Source organism: Thalassophryne amazonica, chromosome 8 (assembly GCF_902500255.1).
Source record: "Thalassophryne amazonica chromosome 8, fThaAma1.1, whole genome shotgun sequence".
Classification (NCBI taxonomy): domain Eukaryota; kingdom Metazoa; phylum Chordata; class Actinopteri; order Batrachoidiformes; family Batrachoididae; genus Thalassophryne; species Thalassophryne amazonica.
In genome coordinates, this window is record NC_047110.1 from 10,327,283 (window position 1) to 10,342,994 (window position 15,712).

A 15,712-nucleotide genomic window follows, 5' to 3' on the forward strand; every position below is an offset into this window, starting at 1 on the left:
CTAAAGTTAATTATGGAGTTCCACAAGGTTCTGTGCTAGGACCAATTTTATTCACTTTATACATGCTTCCCTTAGGCAGTATTATTAGACGGTATTGCTTAAATTTTTATTGTTACGCAGATGATACCCAGCTTTATCTATCCATGAAGCCAGAGGACACACACCAATTAGCTAAACTGCAGGATTGTCTTACAGACATAAAGACATGGATGACCTCTAATTTCCTGCTTTTAAACTCAGATAAAACTGAAGTTATTGTACTTGGCCCCACAAATCTTAGAAACATGGTGTCTAACCAGATCCTTACTCTGGATGGCATTACCCTGACCTCTAGTAATACTGTGAGAAATCTTGGAGTCATTTTTGATCAGGATATGTCATTCAAAGCGCATATTAAACAAATATGTAGGACTGCTTTTTTGCATTTATGCAGTATCTCTAAAATCAGAAAGGTCTTGTCTCAGAGTGATGCTGAAAAACTAATTCATGCATTTATTTCCTCTAGGCTGGACTATTGTAATTCATTATTATCAGGTTGTCCTAAAAGTTCCCTAAAAAGCCTTCAGTTAATTCAAAATGCTGCAGCTAGAGTACTGACGGGGACTAGAAGGAGACAGCATATCTCACCCATATTGGCCTCTCTTCATTGGCTTCCTGTTAATTCTAGAATAGAATTTAAAATTCTTCTTCTTACTTATAAGGTTTTGAATAATCAGGTCCCATCTTATCTTAGGGACCTCGTAGTACCATATCACCCCCAATAGAGCGCTTCGCTCTCAGACTGCAGGCTTACTTGTAGTTCCTAGGGTTTGTAAGAGTAGAATGGGAGGCAGAGCCTTCAGCTTTCAGGCTCCTCTCCTGTGGAACCAGCTCCCAATTCAGATCAGGGAGACAGACACCGCCTCTACTTTTAAGATTAGGCTTAAAACTTTCCTTTTTGCTAAAGCTTATAGTTAGGGCTGGATCAGGTGACCCTGAACCATCCCTTAGTTATGCTGCTATAGACGTAGACTGCTGGGGGGTTCCCATGATGCACTGTTTCTTTCTCTTTTTGCTCTGTATGCACCACTCTGCATTTAATCATTAGTGATCAATCTCTGCTCCCCTCCACAGCATGTCTTTTTCCTGGTTCTCTCCCTCAGCCCCAACCAGTCCCAGCAGAAGACTGCCCCTCCCTGAGCCTGGTTCTGCTGGAGGTTTCTTCCTGTTAAAAGGGAGTTTTTCCTTCCCACTGTAGCCAAGTGCTTGCTCACAGGGGGTCGTTTTGACCGTTGGGGTTTTACATAATTATTGTATGGCCTTGCCTTACAATATAAAGCGCCTTGGGGCAACTGTTTGTTGTGATTTGGCGCTATATAAAAAAATTGATTGATTGATTGATTGATTGATCTCCTGGCCAGTAGTGTTCATGGCAGTATTCGCCTTAAGTATTGAGATATCTCATAATCCTTTGCAGGTCAGAGAGTTGCTGCCTCTTGCTGCGGCTGATGAAAAGAAATAAAAATGTACATTTTGGTTGTTAATGTTCATTACACAATTGTTGTCGTGGATTCTCTCTGTGCTGTTTAAATCGCAGGTACTCTCTGATGCGCAAAGGATTATGGGTTAGGGTCTGAGTGTCTGGGTGCCAGTAGGTGGCAGTGTTCTATTTATTTTGACCCCAGTTATATCAGACGGTTGTCTAATCAGAACTTGACTTTTGGCTTTTGCAAATGGCTTTTATTTAATACAAAAGCATATTTATATGTAAACTCCAACATACACCTCACATTAACATATTGTTTTATACATAGAATTAGTCAATCAACCAATCAGTGTTAGCAGAGGCTCATTTTATCCATAATCCCTTTGGCATCTGCCTGTGTTTGTTACAAAACTTCAGATTTAGTGCATTATTTAAAATTTAAAAATACGTGTTATATTTTAACTTTCTACAAATGACGGAATTGACATTAATGGAGTTATTCTATCTGGATTCATTTGTTTATAAATCAAAACCGTAGTCAAAACTGCTTTATTTTCTGTACATTTTTTACTCTGCCTCACTGCAGTACTGCTATATGCTATTAATGAATAATGATGTATTTTTTATGTGTATGTAGAGTTGAGCTTAGCTCCTCTCAACTGCTTCACTGCTGCAAGATATGTTGTAAACAGAAGCTTCCAGCAGTGGGCAGGGCGCACAAACACAAAAGTGCTGACTCATTGAGTTTGTGGTCGCATTTGACGTTACCAGAAGCGATCATGGTGTTACTGACTAAATGTCACTGATTACCATTAATCAGTGATGGGCACAGTTCCGATAACAGATAATTATCAAAGATAATGTTTTCATTATCGATTATCTTTTTAGATAACATTAAAAACCATTATTGGACTAATTATCTTCTGATAAATTTGTGTCTGATAACTTTTAGACCGATAATGTAGTAAACAAAGCTGAACAGCGACAAACATTTTTAAAATTTAAAATCAGTTGAGCACCTATCTGTTAAAAGTTTCATAACAGATGTATAGTTCTACCCTCTGCAAACAGAAGAGAGCTGCTTCTATGAGAAACTACTCTATCCTCTGCAGGCAAAGGAGAACTGGTCACAACAACAACAAAAAAAACATTTCCTTTAACACCATACTGATACACTGGCAATATCACCCAAGTCATCCAGAGGCATACATTTTTAACTTATGGTTCAAATTTTAACCAAACTAATTTCTGACAAGTTATTTATAATTAGTGTCATGTTTGAAGTTTTATAAAGTGAAAATATTAGATATATGTTTTAGTTTTAAAGTAATGCGCTAACCTTTAAGGTTTTAGTGAGCACATGCTGTGCCCAGCAGTGCATTTTGGGTAGGATAGGGTAATCTCAGTATGTTCACGACAGGACAAATGCATTTGAGACACTCTGTTCAGGCTCTACGGACAACAGCATTAAACTCTAGTGCCTAAAACTCTCGTGAATATATTCTCTGGGTTCATAGACGTTGTTATTGTATTTGCGTTTGTTAAATTCCACGCATGTTAAATGTAGCAGACACAGATTATCTGGAGTTTTGTTTTGGCATGTTTTTAAGGTCTCTACTGCCATATGCTGGCCAAGAGTGTTCATGGCAGTTCATGGCAGTATTCGTCCTGAAGCTGGGCAGACACTGTATGATATTTTAATCACTGTACTCGGTTTCAGTTCAAACTGTACCACAGAACCGCACGGTGTAAAAGTTCAGAGCACCCGATTTATATTCTCACACACATCGTATGTTCAAAACCACAAGTCGGACTGGTGTTTCCAGAAGCAAAACGTAAGCTTTTTTCCCAAACTTAATAAAAAAAAACTCTTGATGGGAGACATCAAAGTTTAAAAACAAAACAACAAAAAAACATTACAAGACAGCTCTGCGGTGTTTGCACATGCACAGTGCGAGCGGTTGGATGCTTGTAGCTATTCAGCAGCAGGATACCCTCACAACGACCGACCAGAATAATATGAAACAGGTTTGATTTTCATTCGACCATACAATCGGCGAGCAGGAGGTGGTCGTGAGATGTTAAACGCAGCTTGTGACTCCATGTACACTACACGATGCAGGACGCGTGATTAACCTGAAAGTCTGTCCAAAAAAATTCTCGCACCAATGAATAATCATCTGAAAAAGAGCCAAAACTCGCACAGTGTAAAGCCAACATTTATGTGTCAAGACAATATTGAGTGCACATTTTACAATATAATAAAATGTGTGCACAACATAATAAAACATGCACACAACATCATAAAACATGCGCATAGTATAGTAAAATGAGCGCACATTCTCTCCACATGCAAAACATTTTGCGGTGACACTTCCAGGGCTCTGTAAAATGCCTGTTTTTACAAATAAAAAAATTGAATATTTTACAAAAGCACATTTATCTGTAAACACCAACACATGACACTCATCACATTAACGTGTTGGTTTACATAATGAATGACTGAACCAATCAGTGTTTAGCAGAGGCACATTTTACCCAGAATCCTTTGCGATCTGTCTGTGTTTGTTACAAAACCTCAGAATTAGTGTATTATTCAACATTAAAAGATATATGTTATATTTTAACTTTGTACAAATGACAGAATTGACATTAATGGAGTTATTCTATCGGTATTAATGTTATTCATAAATCAAAACCATAAGTCAGCACTGGTTTATTTTCCAAGACCCCCGCCTGATTGGAGCGTTGTGACTGGGTAGAGAGCTGGGCTTTGTGGCTGCTCTCAGCTTGCTTCTGTGCTGGAAGTAAACAAGAGCTTCCAGCAGGGGGCAACATGTTCAAAGACAGAAGTATGGGCTCATTGGGTCTGTTGTTGCTTTTGATGTTATCAGAAGTGATTGTGGTGTTAAAACTCAAATTCAGTTTATTAGTATGTTACGTAGTGAAAGCTTCTACAATCATGACGGAGGCGCAGCTGTCTTTTGTGAGCCTTAACTGTTCAGAATTTATTTACACACAAAAAAAGAAAAGGGAGCAACTCCAACTTGCCGTTTCACATCATAGTCAAGATGGCCACTAAACTCGGAACAGTTCCTGTTAATCGCCTTCAGTATAATACTTCCGGGTTTTCAAAATAAATGAATACAGGATCCTTTCAATACATATTTTGGCACATTTAAATCAATGCACAAGCATGTTAATTAAACTGTTCAAGTAAATCATGTTACATTAATTTCATATCAAATAACAATGAATAATTCACAACATAGTAGTTGTAAATGTACCAGAGACAGTATTGGAATGTATCGGTTATCGGTTATCTGTAACTTCCGATACATTTTTGGGTGGTTTATCGTTTTATCTTTATCAAATCAAATCAAATCAATTTTATTTATATAGCGCCAAATCACAACAAACAGTTGCCCCAAGGTGCTTTAAAGTTAAGTTGAAAAGTTATCAAAGATAACTTTTCAGTTATCTGATTATCTGTTATCGAAGTTCATTTATTGGTTATCTGTGCCCACCACTGCCATTGTCACAAATTCTTTCTTTGGTTATCTATTGCATTTTCTGTTTATCAGTTATCTTTTTTATTTATTGCATTATTCTGTAGTCACTGGGTTTGTTTATTCTCTATTTATCATCTATTTTGTGTTGTATTCCATGGTTACTGGTTTTGTTTCATGTCACTTATTTTCTGCTAAGCTTGGAATCTAATTTGCCATCTCTTTATCGGTTATTGCATTTTATTTTTATACTTTAATCTGTATCAGTCCCCGTTCTAGTTTCAATTCTAATCATAGATCTTGTTTCCCGGTATTTGGATTAGTCACAATATTTCCTAGTTTTGTTTCCCCTTTTGTTTTACCCATGCATTATTGCTTGTCTGGAACACGTCACGTTATTCACTGTTAGTTTTTCTGTCACTTACTTAACTTGCTTTGCACCGTTGGCTTTCATCCACTTAGTTATCTTGCCCCAGTTCACTTTGCTTTTGCCTCACTGCACTCCCTTGCACTTACCTTTGTCTTCCCCGGTCACGCCCCCTTCCAGCACCTTCTGCACACCTGCTCCTCATTTTTCACCCTGATTATAGTGTTGTGCTCTACACTGACCATGAGACCTCTCCAGGGTGCAAGCCTGGGCAAGATATATAGCGGGCTAGTGTTGCCCAATCATCTGGGCTCCCCTCTCGGCCTTGCCAGCAAAGTCCAGTGGAATGCAATCATTATGAATGGGGCTGGTTTGGCTGCAGGAGATGCCAGATGGGAGCCAAAACTGACTACCAACCGCCTGTGGGGCTCCATTCCGAATTTTCTGTCTGGATTGTTTTTCCATAGCCTTTTCCAAGTAGGATGTGGCCTCAAGGCAGCGGAGGTTTGAAATCAGGGTTTTCCTTCCCCTAGACAGGCTACCCTCCCAGGCTACCTAGCTCTGTCTGTCCAGAGCAACTGGTTTAAAGGTGCCAGATAATCGCCTTTCGCCCCTACAATCAGAGAGACGCCTGGTTGTAGTCCCTGTCAACTCACTCTGCCACCCTGATTATTCCACTGGTATTTAAGCCCTCATAGTCTCACAGTCCCTCCCCAGATTGCTGATTTCATGTCACTCTCCAGCCTTAGTTCCAAGTTCACCTTTGCCCTGTTTTTTGGCCAGATTTTTGACTTTGCTTTGTCCTTGACTTTGAGTTTATCTTTGTCTCTGATTGCCTCCTCGCTGTGCATTTTGACCTGTGCCTGTCTGTTGAACCATGCCTCAGCCTATCACCTGTCTGTTACCGTTGCCTCACTGCTGGATCACCTGTGTACCAACTCTTTGTTTGCTTTGACGATTAAACCTTTTACTTACTCCATCCCTGGTGAGAACTCATATTTGTGTCCACCTGTAATGAGTCATGCCGACACCATACCTGACAATGTCATTCTGTTCCAGCGTAAAGTCCCAAACAAACCTCATTCCAAGATGCAGAAACATTGAGCAGCTCCAGTTCGTTGGTGATCAGATTGTATTCCAGCATTCTGTATTCTTCCTTCAACAAGAATTCCTTAAGAAATGCAGAAATAGCAAAAATATTAACATTTGTTTTAAAATATTTTATGCGCTTTGTGTGCATTCTATGGCTATCTCAATATTCTGTTAACACACCTCAATCTTCTTAACCAAAGCCAGCGTGTCGTACCTCCTCTGGATAGATCCTGGCAGCTGGCGGGTCAACGTCATTCTCATGACCTTAAAGTAAGAGGATGAGGTATAGATGCGGCGCAGGATGATACCCTTACTGAGTGCACTTGGCACAATGGCTGACATCATCACAAAGATAGCAGAGAAGAAGTAGGAGGCACTGTAGAAGTAACGGAGGGAACTGATCTTCCTTGTAAGTGTCATCTCCTCTCTGAGGAAACAGCACACAGGAAATTTTGCTGAGTAAAATTGACTCTGCTGGGATAAAATTTGGTCCCCGTCTAAATAGAGTTAAATATACTCTACCACAGGGCCAAATCAACTCAACATAGTTTAAAATCAACTCTTATTGGAATAACACCATTTGCATTGACTAGATGGTTTTGCTGGCCGAATGGTCCATCCTAAAAATTGGTCCGTCCTGCCTTCACTGTGCATGCGTCATTAGCTGCGGTTCACCAATTAGCACCTCTTTTCTGCTTCAAATTGCACTCCAGTCATCATCTATCTCAGTGACAGAAATCTGAAGCTTTTGTACAATAATAATTTCCACATAAATTCAGCATTATTTCATCACAAAAGACGGAAGAAATGAGCAGAGCGCCGCAGCTAAACAGGCTGCTAGCTGTTGCGTTCACAGACCATCCATCCTTTCAAAGCATCACTGATTATCGCCTCGTTCCTCTTAAAACAGCCTTGTTTCTGCTTAAAACTGACTTTAAAATGATTTAAGAGGTCTTACCTTGTCATCTGATGGTTAATAATCCTATTAATCCATTTGATCACTTTGGGTGAAGATAGTCCATCCACAGGAGCTGCTGAGCTCCGAAATGATGCATGCACAGTGGAGATAGGGTGGATCAATATTTAGGGGGGGACCTGGACCTGTCAGATGGGAGCCAAAACTGACTACCAAATCAGCTTCAACTACCAAATCAGTGAAATCAGCTCTGCCGTTGCTGATTTCACTCTACAATAGAGTGTAATTTACTCTATTTAGACTGGGATCAAATGTTATCCCTGCAGAGTAAATTTTACTCACCAAAATTTACTGTGCAAGAGACATTAATTTAATGCCATCAGCAGTTGCATAAATAAGACATCTAACACAAGTACAATTAAGTTCTTTCTCATGTTCCACTGTTTGTGTTGCTCATTTCTATGAGCTATGAACTCATCTGTTTCTACACGTTCAACCGTCATGAACTCATCACTTCACTTCTCTTTACAGTCATGTACTCAAGTAAAATCCTCCATTCTCCACCTGCTCTTTGATGCTGCCTCGTGTTTTTCAGCATCTTGTTTTTCCTCACTGGCAGGAAGGAAGAAGGGAGATACACAGTAGAAATGCACTCCATCAGTGCATCAGTCACTATTCTGTGTGTTTATGGTAACTTGAGGGTCATTCCATGCCAAATGGGTCAAATTATAAAAAATTCCCCACATGACCCCTTCCAAAAAAAAGAAAAAAATTGCACTTGTTACCCTGCCAGAGAAATGTAAATACCCCAAGTTTTAATGAGCCAGCTCTAATACTTTAAGCACAGGAGCAGTTTCAGAATCGCAGCATTTTTGTTCTCATTTGAAAAAAAGCTCTTTCTGGACAACTTTGGAGAGCAATATAGCCTAGCTAAATTAAGTGAAACCCTTCAAACTTACCATTTTAGGTAAAATCATACTGGAAAAGCCATATCTGGCATCAAAACAATGATATCTGGCTTCATTTTTTATCCAACTGTTCTTAAAAACTGCCAAAAATGGTATTTTTTCTAAACGAGGTCTGACTTTGAGCATGCACTGTGTCAAAGTAGATCAATGCCCACGCTTCTCCTTACAGGCATAGACCCTCATGAATCAGTTACAACACCAGAATGTTTCATTTTTCCATTTCAGCCAAAACTATGCTTGTGAGGGAAAAATTGAAATCGTGCAATTTCGATTTTTCGCCAAAATACCCTCTAATTGACCACAAAAATCACCAGGTGAGCAAATGACAACCATGCAATTATATGGATGTAAAGATGATATATGAGGTCTGTTAGAAAAGTATCCGACCTTTTTATTTTTTGCAAAAACCATATGGATTTGAATCATGTGTGATTGCATCAGCCAAGCTTGAACCTTCGTGCGCATGTGAGTTTTTTCACGCCTATCAGTTGCGTCATTCGCCTGTGAGCAGGCTTTGTGTGAGCAGTGGTCCACCCCTCTCGTCGGATTTTTATTGCGAATAAATGTCTGAATGATTTGGAGCTCTGCTGCATCAAATTTTTCCAGAAACTGTGAGAGACCTCCAGGTGGACACCATTCGGAAAATTCAGATGGCTTTCAGGGACGATTTTATGGGGATTACACAGATTAAGGAGTGCTCCAGCCGGTTTAAAGACCGCCCACAGCGGCTGAGAGCGCGGCGCACTCCGAGCGCCAATCGACAGGCTGAAACCCCGCTGTAACAACCAGATCATTTCCAAAGTGAAGGCTTTGTTGATCCGGGACATCGTCTGACTTCCACAGAAATGGCAGAAAACGTGGACATCAGCACTTTTTCGGCACATTCCACTGTTACAGGAGTTTTTGTCATGGAAAGAAAAGCGGAGGGATGCGCCACGGAGCCGCTCATGGCGCGGACAAAAGCACCTCCGTGTTGGTCTCACAGGACGGCTTTCAGATGGCTTTCAGGCGGCTTTCGGTGGCTTTTCAGTCGTGTGACTATCCGAGAAATTGTGAATGAGCTGGACATGCCAGAACATGTCCTGTGAGGCCTCATCACGGCATTGCTTTGCGCCATGCGGCTCCGTCCCGACGCGCGAATTTCTCCACACGTCTGTCTCAATGTGCCAAAAAGTGCTGATGTCCACGTCTTCTGCCATTTCTGTGGAAGTCAGACCACTGCTCACACAAAGCCTGCTCACAGGTGAATGACGCAACCGACAGGCGTGAAAAAACTCACGCATGCGCACGAAGGTTCAAGCTTGGCTGATGCAATCACACGTGATTCAAATCCATATGGTTTTTGCAAAAAATAAAAAGGATGGATACTTTTCTAACAGACCTCGTATACTAAATTTCAAGTTTGGGCAAGAAATATTTCTATTTTAATTATTTTTTTACAATAGGCAATATTGTGTGAAATCGCACATTGACTATATGGTGTTAAGTCTTAATCAATTGGCTAGAAATGTGAATATATAGTTATTACATAATAACTATAATAATTATAATAATTATACAATTATTTTAACTTGGTAAAAAACTGTATTGCTGATGGATGCAACAGCACAGGGTACCCAAATGAATGATAATTTTGACCATTTCCCAGAAGGTCAGGCTATATTTAGAATTTCCCAGAAGGTGGAATTAACTGAACAACCTAATTTCAACCTGGTTTCCCAGAAATAGGTCAAAGAATTTCTGGGAATTCTGACCATTGCCTAATCATATTCTCATCAATCATGGGGGCAAAATGTGCTCTAGTGTTGACTTTGCAAGATGAATGTCATCGAAAGACATTGTGTAAGACAGTTGGATTTCACAATTTTGTTGCTTTGAGTGATGCTGGTGCTCACAACTACAGTGACAGTGATCAGAACAAAGTTGAGTCACTTTTCCCAGGGTTTTTGCACACATAACATGCATACTGATGACAAATATTATTACAGTAGCTGATTTACGTATTTAGCCTTTTTGCCTGTGCTGTGTCTGCAGAAAACACGTTTTCCTATACATAACCCAAGAACAGTTTTCAATCAATCAATCAATCAATTTTATTTATATAGCGCCAAATCACAACAAACAGTTGCCCCAAGGAGCTTTATATTGTAAGGCAAGGCCATACAATAATTACGTAAAAACCCCAAATGTCAAAACGACCCCCTGTGAGCAAGCACTTGGCGACAGTGGGAAGGAAAAACTCCCTTTTAACAGGAAGAAACCTCCAGCAGAACCAGGCTCAGGGAGGGGCAGTCTTCTGCTGGCACTGGTTGGGGCTGAGGGGAGAGAATCAAGAAAAAGACATGCTGTGGAGGGGAGCAGAGATCAATCACTAATGATTAAATGCAGAGTGGTGCATACAGAGCAAAAAGAGAAAGAAACACTCAGTGCATCATGGGAACCCCCCAGCAGTCTAAGTCTATAGCAGCATAACTAAGGGATGGTTCAGGGTCACCTGATCCAGCCCTAACTATAAGCTTTAGCAAAAAGGAAAGTTTTAAGCCTAATCTTAAAAGTAGAGAGGGTGTCTGTCTCCCTGATCTGAATTGGGAGCTGGTTCCACAAGAGAGGAGCCTGAAAGCTGAAGGCTCTGCCTCCCATTCTACTTTTACAAACCCTAGGAACTACAAGTAAGCCTGCAGTCTGAGAGCGAAACGCTCTATTGGGGTGATATGGTACTATGAGGTCCCTAAGATAAGATGGGACCTGATTATTCAAAACCTTTTAAGTAAGAAGAAGAATTTTAAATTCTATTCTAGAATTAACAGGAAGCCAATGAAGAGAGGCCAATATGGGTGAGATATGCTCTCTCCTTCTAGTCCCCGTTAGTACTAGCTGCAGCATTTTGAATTAACTGAAGGCTTTTCAGGGAACTTTTAGGACAACCTGATAATAATGAATTACAATAGTCCAGCCTAGAGGAAATAAATGCATGAATTAGTTTTTCAGCATCACTCTGAGACAAGACCTTTCTAATTTTAGAGATATTGCGTAAATGCAAAAAAGCAGTCCTACATATTTGTTTAATATGCGCATTGAATGACTTTATCCTGATCAAAAATGACTCCAAGATTTCTCACAGTATTACTAGAGGTCAGGGTAATACCATCCAGAGTAAGAATCTGGTTAGACACCATGTTTCTAAGATTTGTGGGGCCAAGTACAATAACTTCAGTTTTATCTGAGTTTAAAAGCAGGAAATTAGAGGTCATCCATGTCTTTATGTCTGTAAGACAATCCTGCAGTTTAGCTAATTGGTGTGTGTCCTCTGGCTTCATGGATAGATAAAGCTGGGTATCATCTGCGTAACAATGAAAATTTAAGCAATGCCGTCTAATAATACTGCCTAAGGGAAGCATGTATAAAGTGAATAAAATTGGTCCTAGCACAGAACCTTGTGGAACTCCATAATTAACCTTAGTCTGTGAAGAAGATTCCCCATTTACATGAACAAATTGTAATCTATTAGATAAATATGATTCAAACCACCGCAGCGCAGTGCCTTTAATACCTATGGCATGCTCTAATCTCTGTGATAAAATTTTATGGTCAACAGTATCAAAAGCAGCACTGAGGTCTAACAGAACAAGCACAGAGATGAGTCCACTGTCTGAGGCCATAAGAAGATCATTTGTAACCTTCACTAATGCTGTTTCTGTACTATGATGAATTCTGAAACCTGACTGAAATTCTTCAAATAGACCATCCCTCTGCAAATGATCAGTTAGCTGTTTTACAACTACCCTTTCAAGAATTTTTGAGAGAAAAGGAAGGTTGGAGATTGGCCTATAATTAGCTAAGATAGCTGGGTCAAGTGATGGCTTTTTAAGTAATGGTTTAATTACTGCCACCTTAAAAGCCTGTGGTACATAGCCAAGATAGATAAAGATAGATAAAGATAGATTGATCATATTTAAGATCGAAGCATTAAATAATGGTAGGGCTTCCTTGAGCAGCCTGGTAGGAATGGGGTCTAATAGACATTTTGATGGTTTGGATGAAGTAACTAATGAAAATAACTCAGACAGAACAATCGGAGAGAAAGAGTCTAACCAAATACTGGCATCACTGAAAGCAGCCAAAGATAATGATACGTCTTTGGGATGGTTCTTAAAAAAGCAGGGAAAAATTCAACAGACATGGACATCCAACTGCAAAACATTTATCAAATTGAATGGAACACCAGAACAAGCGAAGGTTATGGTAATCAGGAACATCGAGGATCTGGACAAATACGACCAATAAGGTATGAGGACACAAACACATCACAACACCATGACACAGACCAGAGGAACCTATTCATCTACTACATCATCTACATCTGGAGACAAGAAGGATATAACTCAAAGGATTGCTGATCATGGGAAAGTAGAACTGAGAACATTTAAATACACAGACCACAATGTACTGGACTTGGAGCAAGATATAGACCCGGACAATAATTTCTTCTCAAATATCAATGACAGTTGTTGCTATTATACAGATGAACAGTTTAATCGGATCATTAAAACGGATAACAAATTATCAATAATCCATTTCAACAGCAGAAGTCTATATGCAAACTTTAACAACATTAAAGAATATTTAAGTCAATTTAAAAAAATATTTAACATAATTGCTATATCAGAAACATGGATCAATGAAGATAAAGGAATGGATTTTGAACTGGATGGATATGAATTTAATTGTGTAAACAGAAAAAATAAGAGTGGAGGAGGAGTGGCTGTGTATGTGGATAAGAACATGGATTATAAAATAGTAGACAATATGACAACTGTGATTGATAACTTATTAGAATGTATAACTATTGAAATATGTGAAGAAAAAAGCAAAAATGTATTAGTCAGCTGTATATATAGAGCACCAGGATCTAGTATTGAAACATTCACTGACTGTATGGAAAAAACTTTCTCAAAAACTAATCAAAAAACTGTGTTGTGGTGACTTAAATATTGATCTGCTCAATCCAAATAAGCATAAAATAACAGGTGAATTTATCAATATAATGTACAGTATGAGTTTATATCCAAAAATCACCAGGCCAAGCAGAATTACATCCCATAGTGCCACCTTAATTGATAATATATTCAGCAATGATATTGAGAATAACACTGTGAGTGGAATATTAATTAATGACATTAGTGATCATCTACCAGTTTTCATCGTTTATAATAGAAACCATCGGCGGAATCAGCCAGAGGAGAAAATAAAATACAGGCGAGTACGGACAGAGGAAAACATGAACACACTAAAGAAGGATTTACAGGAGCAAAACTGGGAAAAGGTATACAGTGAAAGTGATGTTGATAGTGCATATGAAACTTTTTTACAAATATGTACATCATTATATGATAAAAATTGTCCAATTAAACAAGACTACAGAAAACAAAAAAATCCAAGCTCGACCATGGATGACGAAAGGGTTACGAAATGCATGTAATAAGAAAAATACACTGTATAGAGAATTCATAAAACTAAAGACTAAAGAGGCAGAAAATAGATATAAGAAATACAAAAATAGATTAACTAATATTATACAGGTATGTAGGAAGGAATATTATAGTAACATATTATATAATAACAAAAACAATATTAAAGGAATATGGGATATATTAAATAGCATTATCAAAAATGGTAATAAAAAACAGAGTTACCCTCAGTATTTCATTGATAATAATATCAAGAAGGAAAATAAGGATGAGGTAGTCAACAGTTTTAATAATTTTTTTGTAAATATTGGACCAAGCTTGGCAGAAAAAATTCCCAATTCCCAACCTGAGGATTGGGATAATAATCTCATAGAAAGAAATCCCTGTTCAATGTTCCTCACAGCAGTGGATCGAAAAGAAATTATAGACATTGTGAATAATTGTAAATATAAAACATCTACCGATTTAAATGAAATTGATATGGTGGTGGTAAAACAGGTCATTGAATGGATTGTAGAACCATTAACATACATCTGTAACTTATCATTTCAAACCAGTAAATTTCCCAATCAAATGAAAATGGCTAAGGTTGTGCCGCTGTATAAGACTGGGGATAGACACCACTTCACAAATTATAGACCTGTTTCTTTGCTTCCACAATTTTCCAAATTATTAGAAAAGTTATTCAATAATAGATTAGACAAATTCATAAATAAACATAAATTACTTACTGATAGTCAATATGGATTCAGAGCACATAGTTCAACATCACTTGCATTAATAGAATCAGTTGAGGAGATTACAAACGCCATAGACCACAAATTACATTCAGTTGGAATATTTATAGACCTTAAAAAGGCTTTTGATACAATCAATCATGACATATTAATCAATAAACCTGAACAGTATGGGATTAGGGGGTTGGTGTTGCACTGGGTGAGAAGCTACTTAAGTAACAGAAAACAGTTTGTGAAGTTGGGGGAATATACATTATCATGCTTGGACAATGCTTGTGGCGTCCCACAGGGGTCAGTATTGGGTCCAAAACTGTTTCTAATTTATATAAATGATATTGTCAGTGTTTCCAAAATATTAAAATTAGTATTATTTGCAGATGACACGAGTATTTTTTGTTCAGGGAGGGATTTGCAGGAGTTACTGAGGAGGATCAGTATAGAAATGGGAAAATTGAAAATATGGTTTGACAGAAACAAATTATCATTAAACTTAAGTAAAACAAAATACATGTTATTTGGCTATTGTAATACAGACATACAGGTTCAGTTACAAGTCGAGGGGGTAGATATTGAAAGGGTACATGAAAATAAGTTTCTGGGGGTGATAATAGATGATAAGATAAACTGGAAGACTCATATAAAACATATACAAAGTAAACTGTCAAGAAGCATTTCAGTTCTAAACAAAGCAAAACATATTCTGGACCACAACTCACTCCGCATTCTTTACTGCTCACTGGTTTTACCATATTTACAGTACTGTGCAGAGGTATGGGGTAATACTTATAAAGGTACAACACAATCACTATCAGTAATGCAGAAAAGAGCTATAAGAATTGTTCATAATACTGGCTATAGAGATCATACAAATCCACTATTTTTACAATCCAAATTCACAGACTTGGTTCATTTTCAAACAGTACAAATCGTGTATAAAGCAATAAACAATTTACTTCCAGGAAATATTAAAAATATGTTTTTTAACAGATCAGGGGATTGCAGTCTGAGGGGGAAATTTAATTTAAAGCATCAGTGGGCACGAACAACATTAAAAGGTTTCTGTATTTCTGATAAAATGCTGAAACCGACTTCTTCTGAAACTTCTCTGTTCTCTCACGACGTCCTGGATCAATAGAGCCTGAAATGTGGAGGTTTTAAGCTTGAAACAGGCTGATGACGCCGCCTGAGAG

At 38.4% G+C, this 15,712-nt stretch overlaps 1 pseudogene; it reads right to left on the reverse strand.

Moving 5' to 3' along the window:
* Positions 1-15,712, reverse strand: part of LOC117515419 — a 279,907-nt pseudogene that overhangs the window by 164,622 nt on the left and 99,573 nt on the right.